Genomic DNA, 21,099 nt, shown 5'->3' on the forward strand with positions numbered 1-21,099 from the left:
TATTGTGTCTTTTACTTTTCACTTTTCCACTAATTATAAAACATTCAAAATATTTTCGATTTTGATATAAAAAATATTACAGGAAATCGGAAAAATGATAAAAGAATCATGAAGCAAAGTATCTCTGTTGTATTTAATACTTTCTGTTGGAATATATATATATATATATATATATATATATATATATATATATATATACATTTAATAAAGTATGTTGATATACATTTTAGCAAGATTTAGTTCATATAATTACACACACACACACACACACACACATATATATATATATATATATATATATATATATATATATATATAGTAAGTTATAAAATATATATGGCGACTACGCTACACTGAATATTCCGCGTTTCATCCACTCTAGGACTCTTCAGGCTTATGCGTATAATTTGATTTGTATTTTTATTAATAACGGCATCAGCACAGCAAATTGACGCTAAAGTAGAGCATGATGACTATTTTCTAGAAATTAACCAGTTAGCAGCAAATTTAGAGATTTAGATTGGCGTATGAAATAATAATTTCCATGCACTCAGAATCATTTATGAACAAATTATACCAAACATGCACAAAGGACTGTAAAGCCTACTGCAGAGAACTTGAATTTATACTAGACACTATCCTTGAGTGTTTAAGGTGACTGTTTGAACGAGTAAGTCAAGATAATCTGACATAAGATAATTTTTCCCTACAAGTAAACCCTGGCCAAATATTCAACATCACATAGTATTCGTAGATACCATAAGATCTCATGATATGGCTAACCCACACTGTTTTTTTTACGAGGGATGGTGCACTTACTCCAATTTTTTTTTGTGGGGTCTGCGTACGCGCCTGGTTCACAAAGTATGGAAATAAAAAATAATAAAAAAAACGTTTACAAGTGTTTTTGATATAGATGTACATAATAATCCTCTGATAAGTATGTTTTAACTTAAAAAGGGATGGTATAATAAAATTGTGGGGCCTGCGTTCGCGCCTGGCCTCCATAGAATGGAAATAGGCACACACTTTAATAAAGACATTTCATATCTATCTGCGTAAGTATACTTTGATAATTATGTTTCAGTTTGAAGAAATATGGTATAATAAAATTATGGTGTGTTCGTTCGCGCCTGACCTCCATAAAATGGAAATATGTTACAAAGTTTAACAATTTATTTTTAATATAGATCCACAGAATATTGTGATAAGTGTTTCAGTGTGAACAGGTATGGTATAATAACTTATGGGGTTTATTTATTTTATTTTTACTTTCATTATATTTTGCTTTGGTTTTGATACCCCCAAATTCGAAGCTATCTCTTTACAGCCCTTCCTTTTCATAACCTATCATACTTTTATAAATCAGAGTCCATTTATTGTAGGCTGTTTTTGAACCCAATCAACGACGGGTACTTTTGCTAGTATATATATATATATATATATATATATATATATATATATATATATATATATATATAACTACTTAATTTACTCACATAAAATTAATATACCAAAGTATAAATTTATGCGTAAACTTTAAGTATTTACTTCAAAAGTGCTCAATACGTAGGTAGAGCTAGTTAGTAATTTATAAAATATATATGGCGATTAAGCTACACTGAATATTCCGCGTTTCATCCACTCACGGACTCTTCAGGTAAGCCTGAAGAGTATATATATATATATATATATATATATATATATATATATATATATATATATACACACAAATATATATATATATATACAATATATATATATATATATATATATATATATATATATATATATATATGACCTTGCCGGTGTGTATGTAAAAGGTCTCTAGCAAACTCCCCTCTGATTATTTAGTCTGCCGAATCGAAATTTGATAGATAGGATATTATTGAACATATAGCATTCTTTCGATTTGATTTTACAAACATTGCTGTTAAATTGAAACAAAACAGTTCACGCTGAACAATATAATTACAACATATAATAATTATAAGTACAATTTCTTTTTGGTTGCCTTTCTAGGTTTTTGACAAGAGATAAAGTTTTTCTTTTTGTTTTCTTTTTTTCAATATGATTGTTCTTTTTAAAGTGAAGAGCTTCTCTCTCTCTCTCTCTCTCTCTCTCTCTCTCTCTCTCTCCCTCCCTCCGCACAAATCATCGGCCTGGGTCTTTTATTTTTACCTTTCTCCGCGTGTATCGTGAACCATCGTGGATCATCTGTAATAATAAATGCACCATTAAAACATAAAAGTCTCTGACTTATCCCAACACAATTACTTATTATCCCAACCTTATCCGCAATAGTCACCCAGCCTCAAATCCTCAAAATGTCACCCAGTGTGCTACGGATGCCCGTCACAATCTCTACTTTCTATTTCTAAATGCGTTGTGCTCAGTCACTGTCCGTCTTCCACTGGGTCCTAGAACCAATTGCACATGCCGTACCACGCAACCTTCGTATATTGTGTTTCACCATGTCGTATACCTACCTAACTATCTGAATTTCCGAATTAATCTCTTCCCGTATCCTACAAAAACTTGTCTCATTTTTCACAAAATCACCTAGCCAAGTAAATCACCATGACTTAAATACTTTTCTAAACTACCTCATCACGATTCACCAGTACGTTATGCCCGAATAATCCATGGCACTGTCACAGTCGAAGATTTCATGGTATATCTTAATTCACGAGATATCTCTTATAAAATATGACATGCTCCTAGACAACCTTGTTAATCGATGTTGAAGAGACTAGCTAACACCGCCAACATTATGGAAGATCTCTATATAGTCAAAAAGTGAAATTTTCATTCGTCCTAGACTTACATTTCCATAAAGTAATGAAATGGGACACTGTTCAACTCTTCAACGCCAAACGAACACCAAATGACCACAATCTGCCAATATGCATTGAATTATTATTGATTAACAATCTTATGTCAATTTTATTTTGTCTACTTTCTTATTTGTTTACATCTCACACACAGAGTCAACACTTGAAAAAATCTACCTGGGACTGCAACACTCCTCTATGTATTAAATGCTAGGTCATCCTATCTCAATAAAATACTAACCCTTTCAAAACAAATAACTCTATCTGTTATCCAAATTTGCGAATTAACTTGCATCATAGTTTTCTTCTATATTAAAGGCCCAGGAAATATCCTATTTCTAATCTACCACTCATAAATATTCGGCTTTTTCCACCCCAACACTCAGCGACATGAACATCTCACACAAAGAGATCACACTCATTGATTACACACACACACACACACACACACACACACACACACACACACACACACACACACACACACACACACGCACGCACACACACACACACACACACACACGCGCGCGTGCGTGCACACGCACACACACATACACGATAGACAGCAAAGAAAAACATGCTAATAACGACTGCGAAATTAAAGCGATTTGCCAGGTAACACCACTATCAACAAATTTAAATGAAAAAAAAGCAAAAGAGCATTAACGGTGACGTAATAATATTTGCAGCTAACTTAACATTTACAGACCAGACACACTATATGTTTGATATACGCCTGTAGTCATATAATCAGTATAAATTGAATCAGATAAGATGAGATTCAACACACAAAGTAAATTATATCAAGTTTATTGTAGAAGGCACAATTTAGCAAATAAAAAATGGACATCCTAATGCACCCTTAATGCCGGAGTAGCTCACTCTTTACCGTTGTTTACCGTTTGCTAGGGTCTTTTATAGACTGATTAATCCATTCTCGGGGTGAGTCAGGACCTTAGACTATGTCAGTTTCTTTTATATACACTGCTTATGTATATGCGATATCAGTCGCAACATTAAGAAATAAAAATGACTCACTAATTAACTATTATTTCCTTCCGTGAATTCACTGATTTTTTCTTGAACAAAATTCAGCATCTCTGTTCAAATGCTTTTTTCTTTTTCTTTAGAAGGGGCGATATGATTCTCAGACAGTTAAGATCTATTTCTGAATTGAAAGTGAAAGTGACTTACAAATAACAGTTTTAGTTTTCATGATTCCATGTGAAACCTTTTCCTTTTTATTTACATCTGTAGCAGTTTCTGTAAGACCACTTTGTGCCTGTGTGCCTGGTGTGTTAGTCTCCACATCCAAGGTTTTCCTTAATATTTCGGCTGTTTTCATTATCATTATCGGCTTTTAATTACTCCTATTCTTTTTTCAATGCCTGTCAGTATTGTTCCTAGCATCCCTACTACTACTACTACTACTACTATTATTATTATTATCATTATTATTATTATTATTAGTAGTAGTAGTAGTAGTAGTATCGCATAGTATTCTCAACCTTTGGATGTTTGTAGTTGAATTTTTTCTTCTGGAATATCAGGTCAATTCCTTTGACATTAAAGCTGTACTAATAATATCGCCGTTCCTAACAGGCAATCCTTTATTATTATTATTATTATTATTATTATTATTATTATTATTATTATTATTATTAGTAGTAGTAGTAGTAGTAGTAGTAGTAGTAGTAGTAGTAGTTCTGAATTTCGTGTTAAACGTTTTTCAGTCGACCCGAAAAGCCAACCACCCACGAAGGACGATTGTATTTCTAATGGGAAGAGAGGAAAACAAATAAAAGAAAACATCCTATAAAGGGTGTTGTATTTCAGCTGTTTTTATTTATTTTTTATTTCTTTCCAGATGCATTCTCACATCTTTATGAGAAAACGTGTCTGTGAGTTGGTTACGCTTCACTTATGACATTTACACAAACAACTCGTCTTTCTACAACAGATGTAAAAAACTTTTCTTTCTCCCTCTTCTTCTTGAAACCAAATGCCGGCAGATTTTTACTATACCATCTTCCTTCACAAACTGCTTAATTCAAATTCCCTTCCTGTTCTCGGTTTCTCCCGATTAATTCAACATGCAGAAATGTGAACAAAAATCTTACTATCCGACTCCCAACCTAAGTTTACTTTTTTAAATCTTTACCTCGATCATTGTAGCCAAGCTGCCCCCAATTGTAATATAACTTGTTTGGTAAACAAAAGTTGAAATAAATAATAAAATAATTAATATTTCCATGAACAGAGTTTATTTCCAAGGCCCATTCATAAGTTAAACATAATTACTACTGAACTGCTTCCGTGCAGGCTAACACTTGGTCGCGGTCAAGACCAATAGCAACAAATGCCGGTTCCTTTAAATTTGTCAATCCACGAGTAAATGATTTGACAAATGAACGATTTTTATAATGAGGTATATTCAGCAACTATCAAAAAGGAACGTACGGGATAAAAATAAAATTGTGCCAATTAAGAAGGACCTCCTTCTTTGAGTGAGAACACACCAGGTTCTACTCTTGATTCTTATCTTATGTATGTATTCGCCTCCACCAAAATGAAAAGTAAGACAATGGATGTTTTTATGTTCTGTTCTTCAGCATCTCAAATTGCGAAATTCTAGATGCGACAAAAATGAAAATTGTATAATGGGTGTCTACTTTTTTACTAAGAAGAGAACGTTAATAACTTTGAGCCTAATCCAAAGGCTATGTAATCTCTAGTGACTTACATTCCTACGAGGGCAGTGTAATACACATTGTTGTTTTGTTATGGGAGATACCAAGACTACGCAAGAAGCGTTGCATATGGAGACATGCCGATGCAAATTTGAAAGTAGAGGTGTGCACATCCGTAAATTCAAGATAGATTTTTATCTATATTTTTGTGTCTCATAAAGATGAGAGGAATTGTAATTATCGCGAAAACAAATAACTATTTACTTTCCAGGTTGGTAGTTATTAATTGTGCAATGCAAAATCGAAAATAAGAATATAACATCTTAATATTTCAATTTAAGGAATGTCGATTGATTAATAAAAGATAACATAAACAACAGATGACAAAAGGTAAAAGAAAGCAGATTGACAGCGGGGAGTGTGATTTACATCTTTGACATCTCTTCGTCGTCGTGCCACACACCAAATAACCCCTATGTCTCTCTCTCTCACTCTCTTTCTCTCTCTCTCTTTGTTAATCGGTAACAAAGCTTAATTGTAAATAACATATGTTGATAAATTCGTGCCTGTGTTGATTTTAACAATAACGACAAAACAATTGTTATTTGTACAGAAGAATTCAGCAAGCATTTGAAAAGCTAAGCTAGAAAATTATATATACATTTAACAACGCAGCAGACGTACTCCACTAAGATTTAAGGGACTACTGATTATTAGGGCACGGATTTATAGCCGCATAGCTATAAGAGTAGAAAGCTTTTTGGCATTTGAGGACCTCTACAATAAAAAACGTTGGGATTTTGCTGATTGTCGGGTTGTCATGGGGCATTGAGAGACGAATTGCAATATTTTTTCGGAGCATATCCCATTGTAGCATTCGTAACATAATCAGAAAGATGTTACATTATGGCTATGGGATAGTGGCTGGAGCTTGGGTGACAATGTGGGATTTATTATTTAAAACAATAATCTGTTTAAAAGAGAGGTGCAAAAGCCCAGATCTGACAATATTACTTAATTCATTGGCGAATAAAAAATTTGCTGAAATATTGGATATTAACAGGAATGCAAGGTGTATTCTAGTCCAGTAGCGGGAGTCCGTTTTCTTTGTAGCAGACTTGGCAGTATCTACTTTTTCATCCAGTTCATATTTCCCGTGGAAGTATTTTGAATGTTGGACTTTCAAGTAGGGTACCATGATCTATAAGGATGGAACCAAATTAATATTGGTCCAATAAGAATGGATATCTACTATAACCGATAGTAGAGCAGAGCGATTATGATTGTGATGACGTCAATAGTTGCCGCAAACATGTTGATGATAATTAGGCCACGGCAATCAACGTTTCTTTTTTTTCTGTGTATCGTAAATCAGACTGAATTTCCACGAAGAGAGTTATTTTCCAAGAACTCATTTCGATAACAGTTTACTACAGGACTGGATCACTACAGACTACAATATGATTGGGTTCAATTTCAACTTAAAAATACTTGTCGAGCTATGCTCTTGAGATTTTGTCGATTCAATATCTTTTTTTTTATCTGCTAACAGTATGGCTTATCATCCATCTTAATGTCCCATTGATGTTTATTCTTATGTAGCTTTTACCTTCATAAGTAATGATTCAGAGTAGTAAAAACACTTACGGTGACTACGTTTACGAGAAACCAAGTAAATTGCGTACAAGAAAATATGAATATGCGTATGAAAAGAACACTTGAACAATAAACCAAATCACAAGTCAATTTGTGTGTCAATAACGCGGTTTACACGGTACTTGCCTGAACCAACTTGCTTGTGTTCAAGTAAAGTGCAGAGAAGTAAAAAAGTTTAGACTGACAGGCTTCAAAGTCGTTGACTTCGGGACGGACGCGTTGCACCTGCGTCCTAGCAGGGGTCACGAGGCAGGTTAGTTAATGCTGAGTGCAAGTTGTGTTTACGGGATTAGCCACCCGACACAAAACCTTAATATAAATAGAGAACGCACATGCATTTCTAGTCAGTCAGAGAGACAGTCGTAATCAGACTAGAATCTGAGTCAATCAGAACGAGAGAGTCTTGCAGTCAAAATGAGGAAACAGAATAGCAGAAAGAGATCTAAATCGATTCAGCCATGCAAAGGAAGACTCTGAATAAAGGCTGTCTATAAATAATAATATACAAGTCGTGTTTTAGAAGCATACATGATCTTATTTCCAGATCGAAGGCAACCGTCCGAACGGTACCAACGATGAAAGGAGAAAAGGTGCCTATTTTAAAATCTCCATTTAAACTGCACATATGTGACACACATACACATACCCATGACTGTATAAATACGTTTTCCTACACAGAGACAATCGATCATGACCATGTCATAATTATATAGACCCAGATACACAAAACATACACCAAGGTACGCAACTCTATTAGCAGAACAAAGCGACACTATAAAAAAAGAACTGGTATTGTTCATATTTAAAAAAAAATGAATTATGTTCTCCTGAAACACAATACATTGCAACTTAGATGTAAGGGGCTACTGTACATTATGAGTCAGATTATAGTGGAATTTTGAGATAGGAGTTGTGCAGCAGGATGCTTGTTCATATTACATTTTAATTTAAGGATGATTGTATAGTCTGGGGAACACGAAGAAATAGGAAAATCTCAAGGCAAACCTTTAGGGAAAGACGCTTTAAAATAAAAAAACGTTTCAGCATCTGGAGGGATCGACAAATAATAGTTGGGATTTTGCTGAGTGTAAGGTTAGTTTGTGTATTGACGTCGAGGAGACACACTTTCATCACACTAAAAGCTTGCCTTGGTATATTTTGGAACCTTATAGATTGTAAGCTCTTTTGTGACGCTATTGAACATTGTGAAACAAATGGTTTGTCGACCAACATATATTCCGCAACAATTCCTGATGCAATTGGTAAATGTGACTTTGTAGACATATAGAATACTGGTAAGTATGAAAAGTTTTCTCGTAAAACCAAGTAGATACAGCACAACTTTTTTATATGCAGCAGACTTGGCAATATCTTCTACGGATTTCTTCAGCTGAAGTATTCTGTAAATGCTATGCCAAAGAGTTGAATGTTGAAAACTCAGCTAAACTGGTGTAAGCCATGGCAATCAGTGGTTGGAAATGTAACCTATTATTGTTATATGAGCGGAGCTTTGTCTTAGGAGCATTATGTAATAGCATTTATGCTAAGCTCTCTCATAATCTCACTAGCAATATTGTTAACCTTTTTCCTCGAATTGCTTTGGTTTTAGTAATGATAACCGTTCGAATAAAAAAAAACGCAAGAAGAAATTCGATTGTGATGACGCCACTAGTTGCCACAAATATTTTCAGACCTCCGAGTTATGGATCGTTTTTTTTTTTTTTTTAGAAGAAGCCTGTGTAAAAGAAAAAGGCTAGCATCTGAAAATTAGGCTAAAATTAATTATGTTATATAGGGGTTTCATTGAGAGAGTCTTATTATACACGCAGTCTTAGAAGAGTTTTATTATAGAGAGGGATGTTGAAAGACTCAGAGAGAGAGAGAGAGAGAGAGAGAGAGAAGTTGTAAGAGAGATTCTTATATATTAAATGTTCATTCTTTTGATGTGTAGATTGGAAGAAGAAAGCTCTTTGAGTGATGACATAGTGTTCAGACAGTTCGGACATTGTGTAGACATGATGATGTTGAGACGTGTATGGAAATACATTTTATAACACAAATATATAATAAAATTTCACTTTACCTTTTCGTAAGAATCATAAGACAAGACGAGCTTTACAAAACACATGATGGTTTATTTCGTCACACGGCCGTGTTTCCATCACCAAGACTTCAAAGTCTCACATTTTAGTTTCAACGTGACGTCTCGCTCCCTAGACGACTGGCTCCCTCTGAGTTTCTTCACTGACTGACCAACTCTCAAGTTTTTTCTCTATTCCTAGAACTTTCTATTTTCCGTGACGTCATACACATGTTAAAACATGTGCCTTCTTTCACGTGTTCTGGACATACGTGTCCAAAACTTTTCCTATTTCTACAAAAGGAATTTTAACCTATATTCAATATGTTAAAAACATTATCTTATAAGCTTCATTCTTTCCATTTAAAATTTCATAACAAACTTGAGAGTTCACATTCTTTCCTTGAAATATTTATCTATATTCTAAACAAATGTTTGTTTTACATTTTTAAATTCTCACACGTAATCTATTTCTAAACTAAATTACGAGGTTCGAATTTGTCTATTGCTATTTCATTTTCATTTTAAACTAAATTCTCCATTTTTATACTTACATGAAAAGGGGACAGCCCTTATCATGTAACAATTAGAGCGGAATTTTCAAATTAAAAGTCGAGTAAGAGCTACGCGTCCTGAAAACAACACCAGAAAGAGATAGCCGCGAAAATTTTACTTAGGTTATCTTTCACTTTAAACTGAGTCAGTAGAGAACGTATTTGGGGGTTCAATAACGGCTTTATTCCATGGAAGAGGATCCGAATTTTCATATGTGTACATGTGTACAAATATACTAGGTGATTTTAAGAAGTTTCCAGACTTTTTTGTACAGGCATTAAAAAGTATCGTACACACTTGAAAATTTAGTATGTTATTGCTATACACCTTATAAAATGACTGACACATTTTTATAATTTCAAGTTCAAATGAACAACTACACAGGAATTGAAGTACACCCTTCTAAAGCTTAATTTTAATAGATGGTGAATTTGAAAAATGCAATCTGGATATGAGAACGATTTTAGGAGGTGCAGAATAGATTGCAGGAAGGCAGGGAGTCTGTGAGGAATGATGAGATGTTTGGGAGACGTGAGGAAGTTAGAACACCAGAGATGATTCACCAAATATAGAATGTCATGAAGAAGGACCATCTTATGCCTATGGAGACAGTACATACATAGTTTGATGTCAGTGTGGGAACTGTACACACAATTATTCGCTAGGAGCTGAGGATGTGGAAGATTTGCGGGAAATTTGTCCTAAGTTGCTCAGAGAAGACCAGAAAGAAACACGTTGTCATGACAGCAGAAAGAGACACGAGGTGATCAATTCAGATGCCGCAGTTCTTGATGCTCTGGTTACTTGCGAGGAATGCTGGATCTACTGCTATGATCAGCAGACTAAGAGTTCAAATCCACCGAGAAACTTATGATTATCCCTTTTTTGACAGCACGGGCATGATCTGCATGCACTCGGTTCCGACTCGACAGACAGGCAATAAGGAATACTATGTTGACGCTTTCGTCAGAAGAGGCCAGCACTCTTCCAATTGGTCAGTGGCATCTACACCAGGACAATGCACCAGTCCACAACTCAGACTATTTGATCAAAATGGTCGTTAAAGTAGTTTTTTATTCTACCTACAATTCAGACTTTGCTCCCTGTGACTTTTGGTTATTCCCTAAGCTGAAGGAAAACCATAGAGGCTGTCATTATGAGACAATTGATGAGATAAGAAAGAGTGTGGCGAATGTCATTGACACACCCACACAATAGGACTTCCATGGGACCTGCAGACGTTGTTGGAACGATACGACACGCATATTAGAGCCGGAGGAGATTATTTCGAAGGAGACTAGTGTGTCCTGTGTGTAGTCTCAATAAAAGGGATAATACTAAAAATTTCGGAAACCTATGCAAGGCATTCCTTACAAAAAAAAAAACAAAAAACAAACAAACTTATCGACGTTTTCCGAATCGATGTTGTTTGTGATGTTTCTGTATTAATAACAGTTATATGAATTGTTCTTGAAAAGAAATTGAAGAAAAATAAGGGGGAAAAATCAGAATAGGAAGAGAAAATGGAAAGGAAAAACAGGGGAAAAGGACAAAAAGAAAAGTGGAAGAAATTGAAGAAGGAAAACAAGCAAAACAGGACGGAGAAAACCAGAAAGAAAAAGAAAAGAAGTTACAGAGAAGAAACGTTGTATAAAACTGAAGAGAACACAAAAAATTAAACATAGACTAAAAGAGAAAATGGGAGAATAAAAAGTGATAAAAAAGAGGAAAAGAGAAAGGAAAAATAAAACATATAAAAAGGAAGAGAAATAGTACGATCAGATGAAAACAAGAAAAAGAAAAAAAGAATGAAAAGAAAAAGAACAGCAACAAAAAGAAAAAGAATAAAATACGAAGAGAAAGTGCAAGAATATTAAGACGAATAAGCGACATAAGAAGAAAACAAACACTAACTAACAGAAGAGAATTTGTGAAGACCAGCTGCCGCTTTACCGCTGCAACTACAGCAACTCGACTAGCTTATTTTATTGTCAATACAATATATATCGGTTTTCACTCTTGGTTTAAACTCTCTTATGTGCGCCGTGCTTGAGCTGCTATGATATGATTCTATATGAGCGTACGGGAAAACCGTACAACACAATATATAAAAATAGTTTGCTTCAATCGTTTATTCCGACTACCACGCTCACCTCTGAAATAAAGACCTTATCATTAAACGCACAGTTTAAAATATGCCCGTGTTATTGTAGAATGATAAATAAAAGAAAACTAAACAAAACATCCTAGAAAGTGTGTTGCATTACAGATAATTGTTATTGTCTATTTATTCAATGCGAAGGAAAATATGAAGCAACTAAGAAATAGAAACAAGAAACTATTTGTTATATATATATATATATATATATATATATATATATATATATATATATATATATATATATATATATACTAGCATTTCAGCCCGGCTTTGCCCGGGTGTTTTGAGGTGTACGCTTAGCAAAACAAAAAAAAAGTAATTTTTTTTTAATTTGACCCCTATTATGACCCCTTAAAATTTATAGTTTCGGGCTTAAATCACTTTATTAAGTTAGATCCAGGTTCAAGGAACCTATATCTAAAATTTCAAGTGTCTAGACCCAAAATTGTCGGAGGAGTTTGGTAGAGTTCTTAAAGGTCAAATCGTTGAAATTTGACCCCTTAACAGCCAAATTTCTGGCTGACACCCGTCACATCGATTTTCCCAAATCTCAGTACCCGGTATTTCAAATTTCGAGTCTATAGACTAAAAATTGACAGAGTTATTGCGTAGGGAAATGTACACAGACAGACACGTTCACTTTTATAGATATATAGATATTCAGAAAGTTTAGATAAGTCACCCATAGGGTCGGTTTCAAACCTGATAATAGGGAACCATTTTAGGTCTCCATATCAAGTTCTCTTCAGCCAATATAAGCTTGATATGGAAACAGTTCTCTATAATCATGCATGAAACCGACGATACTGATAACATGTCTAAGCTTTCTGAAAAAATATAAATAAATAATAGCTCTTTATTTTTGAATTTTTTTCCTTATAATAGAGTACTTTGCTGAAATCGTTTTTCTAATATCTAACAAAGTACACACACACACAAACACACACACACACACACACACACACATATATATATACACGAATTCCCTCATAGTGTTCTTTAATTTCGCCAATAATATTGTTTTGCTTGCTATCGATTTTTTCCTGAAGAAATGATAACCGAGAAATTTCACATATTTTAAAAAAATCTATATATATTTTGTATCTCCAAACATATATACATATATATATATATATATATATATATATATATATATATATATATATATATATATATATATATGTGTGTGTGTGTGTGTATGTATACCAACACCCCTAATTGATGTATACCCTTATTTAATAAATGAATAAATCTCTCTAAATATTTCTATATATTTTTTATACATTCATTTTCTCTCTCTCTCTTTTCTTTTTTTTCTCTCTCACTCCCTCCCTCTCTCTCTCTCTCTCTCTCTCTATATATATATATATATATATATATATGGAGAGTAGATAATACAGTGGATGTGTTATCGGCAGCTCCAGTAACTCTCGCTTCTCCTATTTTGTCATTCAGTCCTCATTCAATGAGTGATGTTTCTGACAAAGGGAGAAGAAAAAGCTGCTTAAAGGTCGGTACTACTTGGTGACCAGTAGTCTGAGATGTCGGATATTTTTCTGTCTTTGTCTGTCCTTGTTGCCATGTCACTAGTAAGGGTGCTGGAGGTAAACGTTTTGTCTGGGCTGACGTTATCCGCCTGATAGTCAGGGACCCGAACCTTGGATTAACCACTAAGGAGGCTGTCCTATCAGCAGGCGCAAAGTACTGGGACTGCTGTATTGCCATTTGGTGAGTGGATCTGGACCATGCAGTAGTCTCTGGTGGGGCCTCTCGATGCCATACTAGTGGGTAATTGTTACGGCTTTACCTTTTCGTGTGCTACAAATAAAAAAAAAATTTCCTGTCTTTTTCTCTCTTACTTTCCCTCTCTGTACTGCTCTAACCAAGTATGCCGACCTATTCCACAAATCCCCAAACCTCAACATGAAATATCTCCAGAATAAAAACTCGATTAAACCTAGAACCCCATCTTTCAGCGTAGACCCCTACTACCAGGTCTCCTCGTCCAATATCAGGGGTCTACGTTCCAACCTTCCAGAGGTTGAAACCCAATTACAGGAGACGAAACCGGACATATTATTTCTATGTGAAACTGGAATAGGGCCGACCACTTCCCTAGATGAGTTCATAATTAATGGATACTCCAATTTAACAGCTAAATCTGACTCCCAAGATCGCCATGTGCATGGAATATGTGCCTACATTAAGGATGGCTTCCCATGTGGCAGGGATATCTCTAGAGAAGATCCTAATTTACCCTATATGTGCTTCAGGGTTGCACTTGCTAACACCACTGCATTTATATTTGCCCTCTATAGGCCCCACAACAGCGGAGTTACTATCTTTAAGAGCATATCTGAGAAAATAGACCACATACTGTCTTCACATCCCTCGGCTAACATCCACATCTGTGGTGACTTCAACGTCCATAACGTGGAATGGCTGACCCATTCAAATAAGACAGATGATGAGGGGAGGTTTTGTCATGATTTTGCCATTGCTTATGACCTCACTCAGATTGTTCGCGAACCCACCCGTGTGCCCGATAGACCCAATCAATATGCAAGCCTCTTAGACCTTTTTTATTTCAACTTCCCCTGAGCTATGTTCATGTACTGTTCATTCTCCTTTAGGATCCTCCGACCACTCCGTCGTATCAGTTAAGATAAAAACAAAATGTAAGAAGCTATCAGACGTACCCCTCCACCGTACTGTATACCGATACTCTATGGCTGACTGGGATAGCTTCCGTACATTCATATCTGATTTACCTCTGCACTCCATGTTTAAAAAGGAAGTGTCCTCTATAGTATCAGATCTGACCGAATGGTTAATTGTAGGCATAGACCAATTCATACCATCAAAAAAATTCCAACAAAAACCCAACAGCCAGCCATGGTTCTCCCCAGAATGTGCTGCTGCTATCGCGCACAGAAATCACTTTTTCCATAACTACCAACGTAATAGATGCACTGAGACTAAAGCTGCTTTCAGGACTGCCAGCAACCACTGCAAAAGAGTAATAAAAAATGCAAGAGAGCTATATGCCCAGTCTGTTAAATCCAAGGTAGCTGATCAGCGGCTTGGTTCCCACCAGTTTTGGCAAATAACAAATAGGATCCTGAACAGAAGTGTGCGTTCTATCCCAACCATTATCAATGGACCAGAGGTTATCTCGTCAGCGTCAGACAAGGCCAAACTATTTGCAAAGAACTTTGCAGCTAATTCTACCCTATGCGACAAAGGCCATCAACTCCCCATATTTCCTCCTATAACACAGAACAAGCTAGGTAATATACAAATATCCGTGCATGAGGTCGCCAAGCTAATAAAAAACCTAGATTCCAGTAAAGCAACTGCCCCTGATGGCATCCCAATTATAGTGTTAAAAAAGCTTCAACCAGAACTTGCTCCCATACTTACGAAACTATTTAAGCGCTGCCTTAAGGAGAAGTGCTTTCCGACCCCCTGGAAGACCTCATCAGTTTGCCCTGTATTTAAGAATTCAGGTGAAAAGTCATCTCCCCTCAATACAGACCAATAAGTCTTCTGTGTGTTATGAGTAAGTTACTGGAATCAATATTAAATAGAGAAATAGTCAACCACCTCAGCAGAAACAACCTTCTTAGTGACACACAATATGGTTTCCGCTCTGCAAGATCTACCGCAGATGTGCTGACGGTTATATCCCACAGGATTAGTGAATCTCTTGACAAGGGCTTCCTTTCTAGGGCAATTGCTCTTGACATATCAAAGGCCTTTGACAAAGTATGGCATAAGGGTCTACTTCACAAGATTTCCAGCTACGGTATAACTGGAAATGTTTTCTCAATCATTAAATCATTTCTCTCCGATAGGCTCATAAGAGTAGTGGTAGATGGACAAAAATCGGAGGCCTGCAATATAAATGCTGGAGTCCCTCAGGGGTCAATCCTCGGCCCAACTCTCTTCCTGATCTATATCAATGACCTCCCTAAACACATACTTAAATCATTCGTTGACATCTATGCTGATGACACGACCATCTACGGCAACACATCAAAGGCTGTAAATGACGAAGTTCTCTCGGATTCTCTCTCCTCTGATCTCGAGCGCGTGGTTCAGTGGGGGAAGATGTGGCTAGTTACCTTTAATGCATCTAAAACCAAACTCCTATCCTTACATCATAAACGCTCTGATCCCCAGCTGGCATCAATTGTGATGGATGGCTCTCGTCTGGGTGAGGCCCCGTGTTTTGACAAGCTTCTGGGTTTGACCTTTACTCCTGATCTGAAATGGAACACGTACATCAAGTCTGTTGCCAAGGTCGCAGGAAAGATGGTGGGATCCTTCTACCGCTCCAGAAGATATCTCACTACTGATGCAATTCTCTATCTATATAAAAGCCAAGTACGGCCAAGGATGGAATACTGTTGCCATATCTGGGCAGGAGCTGCCAAAAACAGCCTATCATGCCTTGACAGAGTACAAAATAGACTTCGTGGTTTAGTGGGGGATGCCCTTTTCTCTACCCTGCAACCCCTCTCCCACAGAAGAGACGTTGCGAGCCTATCCTTGTTTTATCGTTATTTTCATGGCAGGTGCTCGTCTGAACTCCAATCCCTGGTCCCCCCTCGCCAAACTTTCACGAAAATCACCCGTCTAGCTGAATCCACTGTGAAAAATTTCCCCCACTCTATATCTGTGCCTAAATCAAAACGCGGATTTCATGAGCAAAGCTTCTTTCTTAGAACTGCACGCCTGTGGAACTCTGTTCCGTCTGCCTGCTTCCCTCCGGACTACAACTTGGATGTCTTCAAGTCCAATGTTAACAAATTCCTAATGAACCGCCCCCCTAATTAAACACTTCATAAAATCTCCTCACTAACGTACTGTACATGCAATAACCCTTATCCCTGAGTGGATTCCGGGCCTTGATAAGTGGTGATCACTGTGTAAAAAAAAAAAAAAAAAAAAGTTTCCCTAAGGATCTCTTCCCTCAACTATCTAATGCTAAGAAGAGAGTAAAATAAGTTCTAATAACAAGAAACTTGATTATTATTATTATTATTATTATTATTATTATTATTATTATTATTATTATTATTATTATTATTTAAATCATTAAAAATTCTTGCCCAGGTTAACATGAGTTATTGATCACTGATCATAATTGGTGGCGTTTCCAGCAGTCTGAATAACAACAAGTGTCCACAGATTCCCGGACGCTCCAACTCTTTCGCTAACGTTTGCAAATGACGCTCAAATTTTTAAATTTAAGTAGAATCCTCATAACTAAACGCACTGTTTTAAAATATACCCGTTTTTGTTATTATTGTATTTTTACCCACATACATTTAGCTATTATAAAACAATACATTATATTTACTGATTGTATATATATATATATATATATATATATATATATATATTATATGCTCTACCCCGACGAAGAACATTGTTCTATTAATGCATTAACCCATGATCATAATTGCACATTCAATTCTATCTTTCCCACAATATATCATAATAATGTATACTATTTACTATTATATAGAAGAAACTTTGTTTGCCTGTGTGTGAATTCGTTCTCTATAGACTTGAAAACGACTGGGACGATTTTTATGAAATTTCACAGGAAGGTACTCCATGTATCTGGCATTGTTCTTAGATAGGGTTTCTCTCGGAATGTCTACGATAAGTAATCGAAGTAATCCGATAAAGGAAAAAAAAGACGATTTTAACCAAAGTTAACATCTTACACAGTTTAGCATTATAAGCGCATTTAAGATGTTTTATTAACAAAAAAACCCCAAGTACGTCCAAGGATGGAATACTGCTGCCATATCTGGGCAGGAGCTGCTAAAAACAGCCTATCCTGCCTTGACATAGTGCAAAATAGACTTCATGGCTTAGTGGGGGATGCCCTTTTCTCTACCCTGCAACCTCTCTCCCACAGAAGAGACGTTGCGAGCCTATCCTTGTTTTATCGTTATTTCCATGGTAGTGCTCGTCTGAACTCCAATCTCTGGTACCCCTCCCCAATTCTTCACGAAAAACACCCGTCTAGCTGAATCCACTGTGAAAAATTTCCCACACTGTGACTAAATCAAAACGTAGATTCCAGAAACAAAGCTTCTTTCTAAGAAGTGCACGCCTGTGGAACTCTGTTGCGTCTGCCTGCTTCTCACCTGACTACAACTTGGATGTCTTTAAGTCCAATGTGAACAAATTCGTAATGAACCACCCTCTTAAGTAAACACTTCATCAAATCTCAACATTAACGTACTGTACATGCAATAACCCTTATCCCTGAGTGGCTTCCGGACCTTTATAAATGGTGACCACCGTGTAAAAAAAAACAACAAAAAAAAAAAAACCGACATATAAAATCAATAGTATGCTGTTTGATATGACAGGGGTGCTTTCAGGATGCATGCTTCTGTTTAGACTCAAAATTGGTGGAGGAGTTTGGTAGAGTTTTCAAAGGCGAAATCGTTGAACTTTGACCCCTTGACAGCCAAATGTCGTGTCGAAGAGCGATCAAAAAGATTTTCTCAAATCTCAATACTCTTTATGTCAAATCTCGAGTATGTAGAATGAAAATTGACAGAGTAATTTGGCAGGGAAATGTACACAAAAAGACACCCACACAGACAATTTTACCCCTTAATATTAATTCTTTTGTGCTCAAATTGAATTAAAATGTTTAACCTATGTCCAAGTAACCTGCATCTAAAATTTCAAGTGTTTAGACCCAAAATTGCGGAGTAGTTTGGAAGAGTCTGCAAAGGTCAACTCTGTAAACTTTGACCTCCTGGCAGCCAAATTTTCACCCAAAAACTGATTGAAAAGCTTACTGCATGGCTTGATACCCTTTATGTAAAATTTCAAATTTTAGACTCAAATTGTCTTTATAGTTTGCTAGAGATCGCAAGGGTAAAATCTTTTGAACGTTGACCCCTTGGAAACCATATTTTCAGAAAAAAAAAAAAAAAAAAAAAAAAAAACAACAAACTATTAAAAAAGCTTGTCCTATGTCTGAATACACTTTATGTAAAATTTCAAATGTTTAGACCAAAACTTGCTTTGGTAATGTGGTAGAGGCCGCAGATGAAAATTTTTTTAAACTTTGGTCCGATCTATGCCCCTTAATATTTATTGCTTTGGGCTCAAATCAAATTATAAAGTTAGGTCCATGTTGAAGTAACCTATATTTAATATTTCAAGTGTTTAAACCCAAAGTTTTCAAAAGTTAAATCGTTGAACTTTTACTCCTTGACAGCCAAATTTCTGGTCGAGAACTGATAAAAAAGATTTTCCCAAATCTCAATACCCCTTATCTCAAATCTCGATTGTGTAGACCGAAAATTGACAGAGTTAATTGGTAGAGAAATGTACACAAATAGACAGAGACACACACAAACATTTTCACTTTATCTATATGTATATATATTTACAAGGTGGTCACCACTTATCAAGGCAAGGAAGCCACTCGGAGATAAAGGTTATTACGTGTACAGTACGTTAATGTTGAGATTTGATAGAGTGTCTACTTAAGAGGTGGTTCATCAGGTAGTTATTTTATGTTGAACTTGAAGACATCCAAGTTGTAGTCTGGTAGGAAACAGGCACACGGAACAGAGTTCCACAAGCGTGCACTTCAAAGAAAAAAGATTTGTTCATGGAATCTACGTTTTGGTTTTGACACAGATAAAGAGTTGGGAAAATCTTTTACAGTGGATTCAGCTAGACGGATGTTTTTCGTGAAAGATCGGCGAGGGGGGAGCAGGGATTGGAGCTCAGATGAGCACCTGCCATGGAAGTAACGATAAAACAAAGACAGGCTCGCAACATCTATCCTGAGGGAGAGAGGATGCAGGGAAGAGAAAAGGACATCCCCCACTAAGCCACGAAACCTATTATATACTCTCTCAAAGCATGATAGAGTGTTTTTAGCAGCTCCTGCTCAGATGTGACAACAATACTCCATCCTTGGACGTACTTGGCTTCTATATAATTAGAGAATTACATCAGCAGTGAGATATCTTCTGGAGCGGTAGAAGGACCTTACATTTTTCCAGCGACCTTGGCAATAAACTTGATATACGTGTTCAATTTCAGGTCAGGAGTAAAGGTCAAACCCATAAGCTTATCAAAGCATGGAGCTTCCCCTAGTCGAGAGTCATCTATTTCAATTGATGCCAGATGGGGATCAGAGCGTTAATCATGTAAAGTTGTTTTGGTTTTAGATGCATTAAAAGTTACCAGCCACCTCTTCCCCCACTGTACCACGCGCTCGAGATCAGAGGAGAGAGAATCAGAGAGAACTTTGTCATTTACATTCCTTAATGTGTTGCCGTAGATGATATAACAGTTAGCACATCTGCTGTAGATCTGGCAGAAGGAAAACCATATTGCGTGTCACTAAGAAGGTTATTTCTGCTGAGGTGGTTGACTACTTCTCTATTTAATATGGATTTCAGCAGCTTACTCATGACACACAGGAGACTTATTGGTCTGTACTGAGAGGGAGAGGACTTATCACCTGATTTCTTTAATACAGGACATACTGATGAGGTTTTCCAGGGTGTTGGGAAGCACTTTTCTTTAAGGCAACGCTAAAAGAGTTTTGTAAGTATGATGGCAAGTTCTAGTTGAAGCTTTTTCAGCACAATGATTGGAATGCCGTCAGGGCCAGTTGCTTTACTGGAATCAAGGTTCTTTATATATATATATATATATATATATATATATATATATATATATATTCAAACACGGTTAAGTATTAGCTGTACACATCTGGGCAGGAGCTGCAAAAAAAGCCTATTCTGCCTTGACAGAGTACAAAATAGTCTTCGTGGTTTAGTGGGTGATGCCCTTTTCTCTTCACTGCAACCTCTCTCCCACAGAAGAGACGTTGCGAGCCTGTCTTTGTTTTATCGTTACTACCATGGCAGGTGCTCGTCTGAACTCCAATTTCTGGTCCTCCCTCGCCAATCTTTCATGAAAAACACCCGTCTAGCTGAAACCACTGTCAAAGATTTTCCCCACTCTTTATCTGTGCCAAAATCAAAACGTAGATTCCATGGACAAAGCTTCTTTCTTAGAAGTGCACGCCTGTGGAACTCTGTTCCGGTTTCC

This window comes from Euprymna scolopes, chromosome 40 (assembly GCF_053919585.1).
Source record: "Euprymna scolopes isolate OS-2025 chromosome 40, ASM5391958v1, whole genome shotgun sequence".
In the NCBI taxonomy this organism is placed as follows: domain Eukaryota; kingdom Metazoa; phylum Mollusca; class Cephalopoda; order Sepiida; family Sepiolidae; genus Euprymna; species Euprymna scolopes.